Here is a 9,373-nt window from a genome sequence, read left to right as displayed (position 1 = left end):
CTCCAATGATACAGGGTTAGAGACCTATTTGTATTAAGTCAAAACACAAACTCATTCAGAAAACATTTTGATCTACAGCTTAAGATTGTGCAGACACTGAAGTCCAATATAAACATAGGCAAAGGGAAGAGACGAATGAAAAGTGAAATCTAATAAATAGTCCCTGGTATTTTCATGTTTATTGTTTAAATTGTTAGCACTTTATTATTTTAGCACTCATTTTTTCATATCAGGCATATGAGACATGTAAGATGGTATCAGCTCAAAGAAAAGAGATACAGTATGTATAGATATGCAATGCTAAAAGCGTAGCATTGCATATCTGTACATATCTCCTTTTTTTAAAGCTAACTTCATTTAACATGTCTTAAATGTTAATGCTAGCTGGTAGCATGATATGAAATATAAGTCTCCTGTCTCTGACTTTGTTCATGACATCTCCTCAAGCTCCAGCTGACCCGCTTTGGGCCAAGGTACTTGGCGGGCCAAAAACTCTGTTTATTATCCCTGAGGATGTCCAGACGAGGTCGATCAAGCCCCAGAAGTGACAGTGGAAATGCAACTGGGCCTGGCACACTCTCGCTTTGGGCCCTACAGTGGATACAAAGCTAGATGCTGGAGGCTCAGCAAACCAGCAGCCAGTGCGAACCTCACATTTCAACAGGCTTTGAACAGTCACAGAAACACTGTGTGGTGTTTATGAACATTTGTGTCTGCTTTTGGAAGTGGGAAATGTCAAATAGTGACATAAATTGGAGACAGTGTTAAATTGGAGTAACTAAAAGACCTAGGCTGGTTGGCTGGTTTTAGAGGGGTTTTGGCCACTTCCAGGCTGGTTTCCAACCATTTCCAGCCTGGTCTTAGCTGGTTAGGCTGCATGGGAGATGACCAGCTAAAACCAGCTTTGTCCAGCTTAAACCAGGCTGGTCAAGCTGGTTTTAGCTGGATTTAGCTGGTCATTTTCCAGCCTGACCAGCTAAGACCAGGCTGGAAATGGCTGGAAACCAGCCTGGAAGTGGTCAAAACCCCTCTAAAACCAGCCTGGTCGACCAGCGAAAACCAGCCAACCAGCCTAGGCTGGTTTAAGCTGGATTTTTTAGCAGGGCTTGGACAACCTAAGTGCAATAACAATAAAAACAAGTGTGAAAGCAGATGATGCCGATGGCAAAATTCACCTCTTAGGACGTTTTTGGTGTTGATGGTGGAAAGGATGCAATATATAGTGATATATATCTATAGTTATAGTAATATAGCAAGATACTTATTGACCAACAACTAATAGTGCGCCCCCACATAAGCACTCATTATTGAACATGTCAGATTAGTATTATTTTTTTGCTGTCTTCAGTAACTCGTTTCTGTTTTTTAATCATTCCAACTTAATTTCTTTATTTGACAACATTCAAGCTGTGTGTTGGCTTCAAATGGACATACCTATTAGTGCATGTTCACACTGCTGTATGCAGACCCTTAATAATGCATAACACCTAGTGAAGTACAGTTTACTTAAACCACAAGGAAAACGTTTTTGTGTATGCAAATTTGTTTTTAAAGACTTGGTTTACACAAAAATATAAATTCCACACTTGATTTCTCACCCTCACGTGAGACCTTTGTTTATCTTCAGAACCCAAATTAAGTGTTTTAGATGAAATCTGAGAGCTCTCTAAACCTCTGTAGACAGTAAGGGTCCTGATATGTTTAAAGTACAGAAGGAGTGGTGTGACTTCAGTGGTTCACCTGTAATTATACGAAGCTCCAGTAACACTTTTGTGTTTACATTACTATTTTGTGCTTATGATTCGTTATACCTTATAAGTACAATTGTGTACTTTTAAAGTACCTTAAAAGTACAAAAGTATACCCTACAGGTACAAAAATGTTCCTTTAAGGTACCAATGTACACCTGTAAGATACAAAATGTACTTTTTGAAAAGGTACAGCCCCAGTGACAGTTTTCTATCTTTATTTGTGAGTGTGTAGCCATTCATGCATGAAGCATAAGCTAGAAGATGAATTTGTATTTACATGTTCTTTTCTGTCTTGGAGTGCAAAAATTGTTTACTATTGTAATGGACTCGTAGCAAACTTGACTTCACGTGACACACTTTTCTTCGAACTAGCTCCTTATGTCCACGTTTCATCTTGCATAGTAAGCTAGATTGGAAAATTTCAATTGTATTTGTATTTGTACAATTATATTGTAATTGTCCAATTATAACCAACACTGTCGCCTCAGCAAGAAGGTCGCTGGTTCGATCCTCGGCTCAGTTGGCGTTTCTGTGTGGAGTTTGCATGTTCTCCCTGCGTTCGCGTGGGTTTCCTCCGGGTGCTCCGGTTTCCCCCACAGTCCAAAGACATGCGGTACAGGTGAATTGGGTAGGCTAAATTGTCCGTAGTGTGTGTGTGTGTGTGAATGTGTGTGTGGATGTTTCCAAGAGATGGTTTGCGACTGGAAGGGCATCCGCTGCGTAAAAAATAAGGATAAGTTGGCGGTTCATTCCGCAGTGGCGACCCCGGATTAATAAAGGGACTAAACTGACAAGAAAATGAAATGAAATGAAGTGTGTAACAATGAATCTGAGAGTGATATCTCTTGAGAGTGATGATGCTAAAAAGATTTGGCTTGTCCAAATTGGAGCAGCTCTAGGACAAATCTTGACTTGAGCGCTCAGTTCCCAGAAGACTAATCAAGTAATGGAAGTTAATATAATGATGGCGGTGGAATTTGTGGAGGGAATGATGTTTTGTGTGTCCTTGTGTTGTAATTGACAGGATCAGATGGAAATTCTCCAGAAAAACATTACTCCTGGCCATTTTGTGTATAATCGGGATATTGAGAACAGGAAGAAAATAATGTTGTTTTAAACAAAACACTGAAAATTTATAGCTATATCTATTTTTCTCCAAACTGATTGGTGTAGATTGATATGTTGTCTAAATAAAGGAGAACAGCATTAATGGATCAGTAACACAAGCTCAGCAGTGAATGTAAACTGGATGTTCATTTTTATCATCTTGCCAAACAATCAGATTAGTAAACAAATATGTTTACATAGTAAGAACATGTAATATTAAAATACACATTAGGAGATTTTTATGTGTGAATGAAGGCAACTGGAGACAATATTATATAATTTCCGAATAAAATAAAATACAAATATTGGTCAAAGATTGGTACTGTAGATGTAGCTGTGGGTAAATATTTCCGATTTCTTGACTAATAATCAATTACAAAATCGAACCTTCTGGTATTAAAAAATATTGTACAAAACACCCTAATAGAGACATATCACCAAGAGTATCACCAAGCATATTTTCAGAGCAAACAAAAGCCTTTAATTACATGATCAATATTACAGTAGACAAAATATGATTTCAAAATATAGACTCTTAAATAACATCAAGATATACATCAAGGCAGTTCCACCATAGGGATTTAGAAATTACAGAAATATGGTTGCAGTGCATTTTGTAAACTAAATGATTTAAAACCTCATTGATTTAAATACAATATCTTTAATAATATCTGAACCATCACTGAAAAAAATGAGACAATAACTTTGTTTTGTAGAAAGTTTAAATGGCTTAAGCTCATTCATGCATCATCAACCTCCTGTCATTGAAAAATGAAACTATTTTCTGAGTTTACTTGTATGAATTCGTACACTCCAACCCAACTAGTTGACTTTCCTACAAAAGTGGTTACCTTAAACCACTCAAGGTTTTTAGGTCAAAGATGAAACCAAACATCCCCAGATTTTTTTATTTTTTTTTTATAACTCATTCATTTCATAATCAAGTGAGTGACAGCTAGGTCTCGCTAGTCACAGTCACGTCATTCCAGCTGATTAGCCGCAGCATATATCCTATTTTTGTTTCGTTTTATGGGGCTATACACAGTCACTTGCCTTTTGGAATGATTTCATACAATTATCAGATGATATGGCATGCTGTGCACTTAATTGTGCTCACAAATAATTGATATTAGAGATGTAGCAAATTTTCGGCCACTGAAAATTTATCAGCCAAAAATATAATAATGCTATTAAATGGACCCTTTGTGGCTTCAGTATGGGGTTACTGGTGTTTGGGTACTCTTTTAAATCTAGAAGCATTAACAACTTATATCGAAATATATATTGTTAATGTTCAATATATAAAATAATTATCAAAATTGCATTTTTTGCCATATCGCCCAGCCATAACTTCTATACCATAAATCTATAAATGTATTTTTTTTTTATTTAACATAATTTATGATTTTCTTTGGACCTGTAATGCACTCCAGAATCTGACAGATTGATTAGCTGTAGGTAATAGAACAGTCATCTGAAACGTTTTCATATAGTGCTACGCCTGGATTTTATCAATAGTCTTGCATTTACTAACACACACTGTAAAAAAAAAAATCCGTAATTTTGCGGTTTTAAAAAAATCGTAAAATAGTGGCCGTTAAATTACATAAATATTGCGTAAAGTAATGGATATTAAATTACAGAAATTTCCTTCAATTTAAATTTCTGGTAAATTTCTGCAATTTAATATCCGTTATTTTATGGTATATTTCTTTTAATATTTTTTTACAGTGCAGACTATTTGACGTATTTGTAAGTAGTAAGCATTTTCCTCCTATAGAAAAACGTCATAAGAACAATGTTTAGTGGCTCAGTGTATTACATTGTTTTTAAAGACTAAACCTTTTTATTGATATAGTACACAACCGAGAAAATGTGGTCAGAACACAAACGAGTCGCAGGTAATGAAAACATATTCAGCGTTTCTCCCTCAAAAAACTATCTAAGCAAAACGCGAGCAGGCATCTGCAGTTCCTCTCACGCTCTGCATCTTTGCCCTTGTTAGATATCCCCCGGTCAGTGCGATGACGCACAAACAAAATGGTGACGAATAGCCACGCCCACTTGTAGCTTTAATTGCGCTCTTCAGAAACCTATGGGTAGGCCCACACGGAATCTGCACGCGCAGAATTCTGCAGATTTTTAGCCCATCATTAATTCTGTATATGTGTGTAAATCTATATTTATTCAGTTTTTAAATTAAATACAGTAATATTATTGACTAATATGAAAATGTTCATCTGATTTACGATCAATGCAGTTTTTTACAGTAATATTTTCTGTCTTTTAGTATATATATATTATATGAGAAACTTGCTTTGTTTACCAAATAAAGTGAATCTAATTGGATTTGCATTTTAAGCATTAAATACAAGTTTAAAAAGATATTATTTTTTATTTCACTTATTAAGGTTTTATTTATGATACTCCCAAAAAAATGAGCAGAAATCCGCAGATTATTACCTAAATTGAAATACCAGAAATAGCAAAAAACGTCCGCAGATTCCGCCTGGCCCTACCTATGGGTGACGTCACAGATACTACATCTATATTTTTTACAGTCTATGGTTTACACTCAGTAAACAGTGGTGAGTTCGGTGAACTGATGACCTTCACGACTAATCACAGTCATGTCTGTTGACCACGTGAATACCAACGGCAAACCAGCAATGTTTAGTAATGTTCTCAACAGCGCTCAAATGTTAGTGGGAAATTTCAGTATCGACTGGTACCAAACTCCAGTAACGTGACAACACTATTTCACACAGCTGCAATTATCTAGTAAAGTCAACTATTTGGGTCAATAGTGTATAAGAACTGGTAAAAAACAAACAACAGTTTAAAAAAAACATAAGTACATATTAAGGTCCACCCAAAAAGTAGGCCAAACGCACATGGAAAACATGATTGAGATCATAAAATAAGCCACCAATTCACTACTTAATTTAATAAAATAGTTACAAGCAAATTACTACAATATTAGAGTTTAAATCTCCAGAAAGATTTCAAATATTATTCATGCCTTTAGTATAAACAGTTCAGAATGATTTACGTACAAAGGTATAATTGCTTAAATTCCTAACCCTAAGAAAGAGAATATCACACACAACTGATTAAATCCAGAGATTGGCTGTACAATAGTCTCTGCCTGTCGTCCAGTGTGGGACCCGAGCTCCAGCTATTGTGTTTTGTAAAAATATTGTGTGCGTGCATAAAAAGCCTGTAATCATTTCCGATCTGCAGACACTCAGACAGGGCTGGGAGATATAAGGAAGTCCTTGTCCTGAGGATGATTGACAGGCAGACATGTTTGAAGTTCAGTAGCAGTCATTTCTCACAAGCCTCAGCCAGATGGTGCGCAGAGAGGATGTAGTCTCCTCACATAAACTTTTCAGTCAGCGAGCGTGCAATGAATAATGTTGCCATGAATGTGAGACTCACAGTGGTCACTTTTCAATATACGGTTTCTGGGATTTATCACAGGGAAAGGCTTAATAACAAATCAAAACACATCTCGTTCTAGATTTGACACAGATATCCAAAGAAGCTCATGCTTCATGTTGTTCCATTTCTCTATGGACAAATGTTTCAATTAAATGTTGTTAATGAATTGGATTATTTTATAATGTAAACAATGTCACCTGACAGATAGATGACTATGTAGAAGACATCAGTGAGCAAATCAAGGCAAAAACTAATGTAACTTCATGCTGTTAAAATTAGATTGTTTTATTTTTTAAATTTACTGTAATAAGTTCAATATTAAATGTATAAATAATGCTGTATTAGTTCATATAAAGCAATGTTTACTAGTTATTTTTTAAATATTATTAAATAAATTAGAAAATTACCTATATTTACCTTCAGCCTGCTAGCCTCACTCAAGATTGGTTTTTGGCCCCTTATTAGAAAAAGTTTGGGCACCCCTGCTTTATAAGTACTAATAAACAACAAGTATGTTAATAGCGGAAATTTGTACTTTAAAGTGTCTGTGAACGAGCATATATTGTTTTGAGAATGTCAGTGGTGACTATTCTAATTCTGTTTCATTGCACATTGATTATAAGCTCAAGAAAAATGCGCAGTTCTAAATAAAATCAAGTGAATCCTTTCATATCGCTTCGCAAACTTGCACTTGAGGCCAGTATGCGGTGAATTTCCTTAAAAAAGACATGACTTGCTGCTGAATTACTAAAGTATGATAAGTTGATAGACAAACCAACCAGTTAATCAAGCTTTCTGAACTGTGTTGGCATTCGAACTACGTTGATTATGACTGTAGAAGGTAACATCACGCAGAGGTTGGAATGATAATTTTAGTTTACAATTCAAATAATGTCAAATGTCTGCGCTGATAGCCTAGTGGTTAGTGCGTCGACACATAGCACCAACGTGCTCACGGTGACCCGAGTTCGAGGTCCTTTGCTGATCCTTCCCCTATCTCTGCTCCCCACACTTTGTATGTAAAATCTCCACTGTCCTAACCCAATAAAGGTAAAACACCCTTAAGAATAATGTCAGAATATTGCTGTAAATAAAAATATTAACACCTAAGGATGCTTTATTCCTACATCTGCTTTATTTCACAGGTTGCTTTATGTTACTTCGGGATTTTAAAGTGGTATTTGTGCAAATACACTGATTTTCTTAAAAGATATGGCACTTTAATATTCCAAATAATCAAAAGACATGGAATAGCATTAATTTATGCATTGAATTAAAAGTTTTTTTATTTGTTCTCCATGTTCGCTTGCTTATTTTGCTCATGTTCATTTATTTATGAGGATAGTTCATCCAAAAATTTAAATTTACTCACTGTCTACCCCCAAGACCTTTATGAGTTTCTTTCTTCTGTTGAACACTAAAGAAACCCCTCATTTCCATATTTTGACAAACAAATACTATGGAAGTCAATGGGGACAGGTTTCCAGCTTTCATTAAAATGTTTTCTTTTGTGTTTAACACAGTAAAGAAAGTCAAACAGGTATAGAACAAGTGAGTAATTGATGAGATAATTTTCAGTTTTGGGTGAACCATCCTTTTAAAGTTCAAATCACACAGTCAAAACCTGAGGTTCCAGTCACGCAAGTTTAGATGGAAAATTTGTCAGAACTTTGTGGAATGTTCCGATCACAGCTGACTAACAAAGTGAAAATGCACCTTTGAGATTACAAGAAAGGGTGTGGGATTTAATTGAATGTAATGACTTGAGAAGTCTAAATCCGGCCATCAGGAAGATGCTTGTGCTGTATTTGTAACTAATAAAATACAATGTAAATTTGCAGTGGCAGAGCATGCTGCTAGCAAAGCCAGGGTCATGTGTTAACACCCAGAGAACACATTAACTGATTAAACACACATTGAAAGCAACATTAGCAACATTGTTGAATAAAATCATCCACCAAATGAACAAGTGTATATTATTGACCCGGCAAGTTCCCACACTGCTGCGTTAGTTTCACTTCTTCCGCAAACACAATATCACACTGTGGTTTGTTTTGTCACAAAAGCAATAAAAAAAAGAATAAATAAAAAAAGAACATTTCACATTTTACATCCATTAACAGCTGATTGTATTAGTAAGGTGACTAATACAATTAGCTAGTTAATAAAGTTAAATTGTTTGAATGCCTGTACATTAAGTCTAAACATGGAAGAGTTCTTTATACATTTATACATGACTTATTTATACATTCATATTTACCAACTTAAAGAAGCTCATAGAATTGTTTTGTTGTTGTGTCATTCAAATGATAATCACACGTATACACTGTAAAAGCGATTAGTTGACTTTACTTAAAAAAGAGAGTAAACCCATTGGCTTAAAACATTTCATAGATGTATACTAGATATAGATTTATTTCTACATTTCATAGATTATTTCTACATTTCATAGATGTATATACTAGAGAGTAAACCCATTGGCTTATAACATTTCATAGATGTATATACTAGATATTGCATAGGGACCCTGAGCATGCGTTTTAGCGCCGCCACATTTGTACAGGGCTTTCAGGACAAAAGTCATTCAACCGCACTAGTCAAAACTAAATACAAACATGAAGATATTGGACTTTAGCGCTGTGTACAGGTGTAGTAATGAGCAAACAAAGAAAACTAAGCACATAGGCATAATATTTCCAGCCTGATCTCACGAGGAAACGTAAGTATGATACGTTTTGTCAGTTTAGTGGCTAATTTGTACGAATTTTCGTCGTACAAAAAATGTACGATTTTAAAAAGGAGGCGTGGCCCAACCCTACCCCTAACCCCAACCGTCATTGGGTGATGAGCAAATTGTACTAAATTGTATGAATTAGCCACAAGTTACGAATTACCGTGAGATTGTGTTCAATATTTGTTTTTTACGTTTTTGTGTTACAGACTTTTGTGCTCAACAAGTAACGTAATTGAAGATAATACAGTCATTTTATGCACTGACCATAAGGCAAAGTAGCACCAACTCGCACTAAATACTATGATTATGCTAGTTTTGTTGAATAAAATCAGCACAG

The sequence above is a fragment of the Danio rerio genome, chromosome 13 (genome assembly GCF_049306965.1).
Source record: "Danio rerio strain Tuebingen ecotype United States chromosome 13, GRCz12tu, whole genome shotgun sequence".
In the NCBI taxonomy this organism is placed as follows: Eukaryota; Metazoa; Chordata; class Actinopteri; order Cypriniformes; family Danionidae; genus Danio; species Danio rerio.
Note: the sequence above shows the minus strand (reverse complement) of the source record.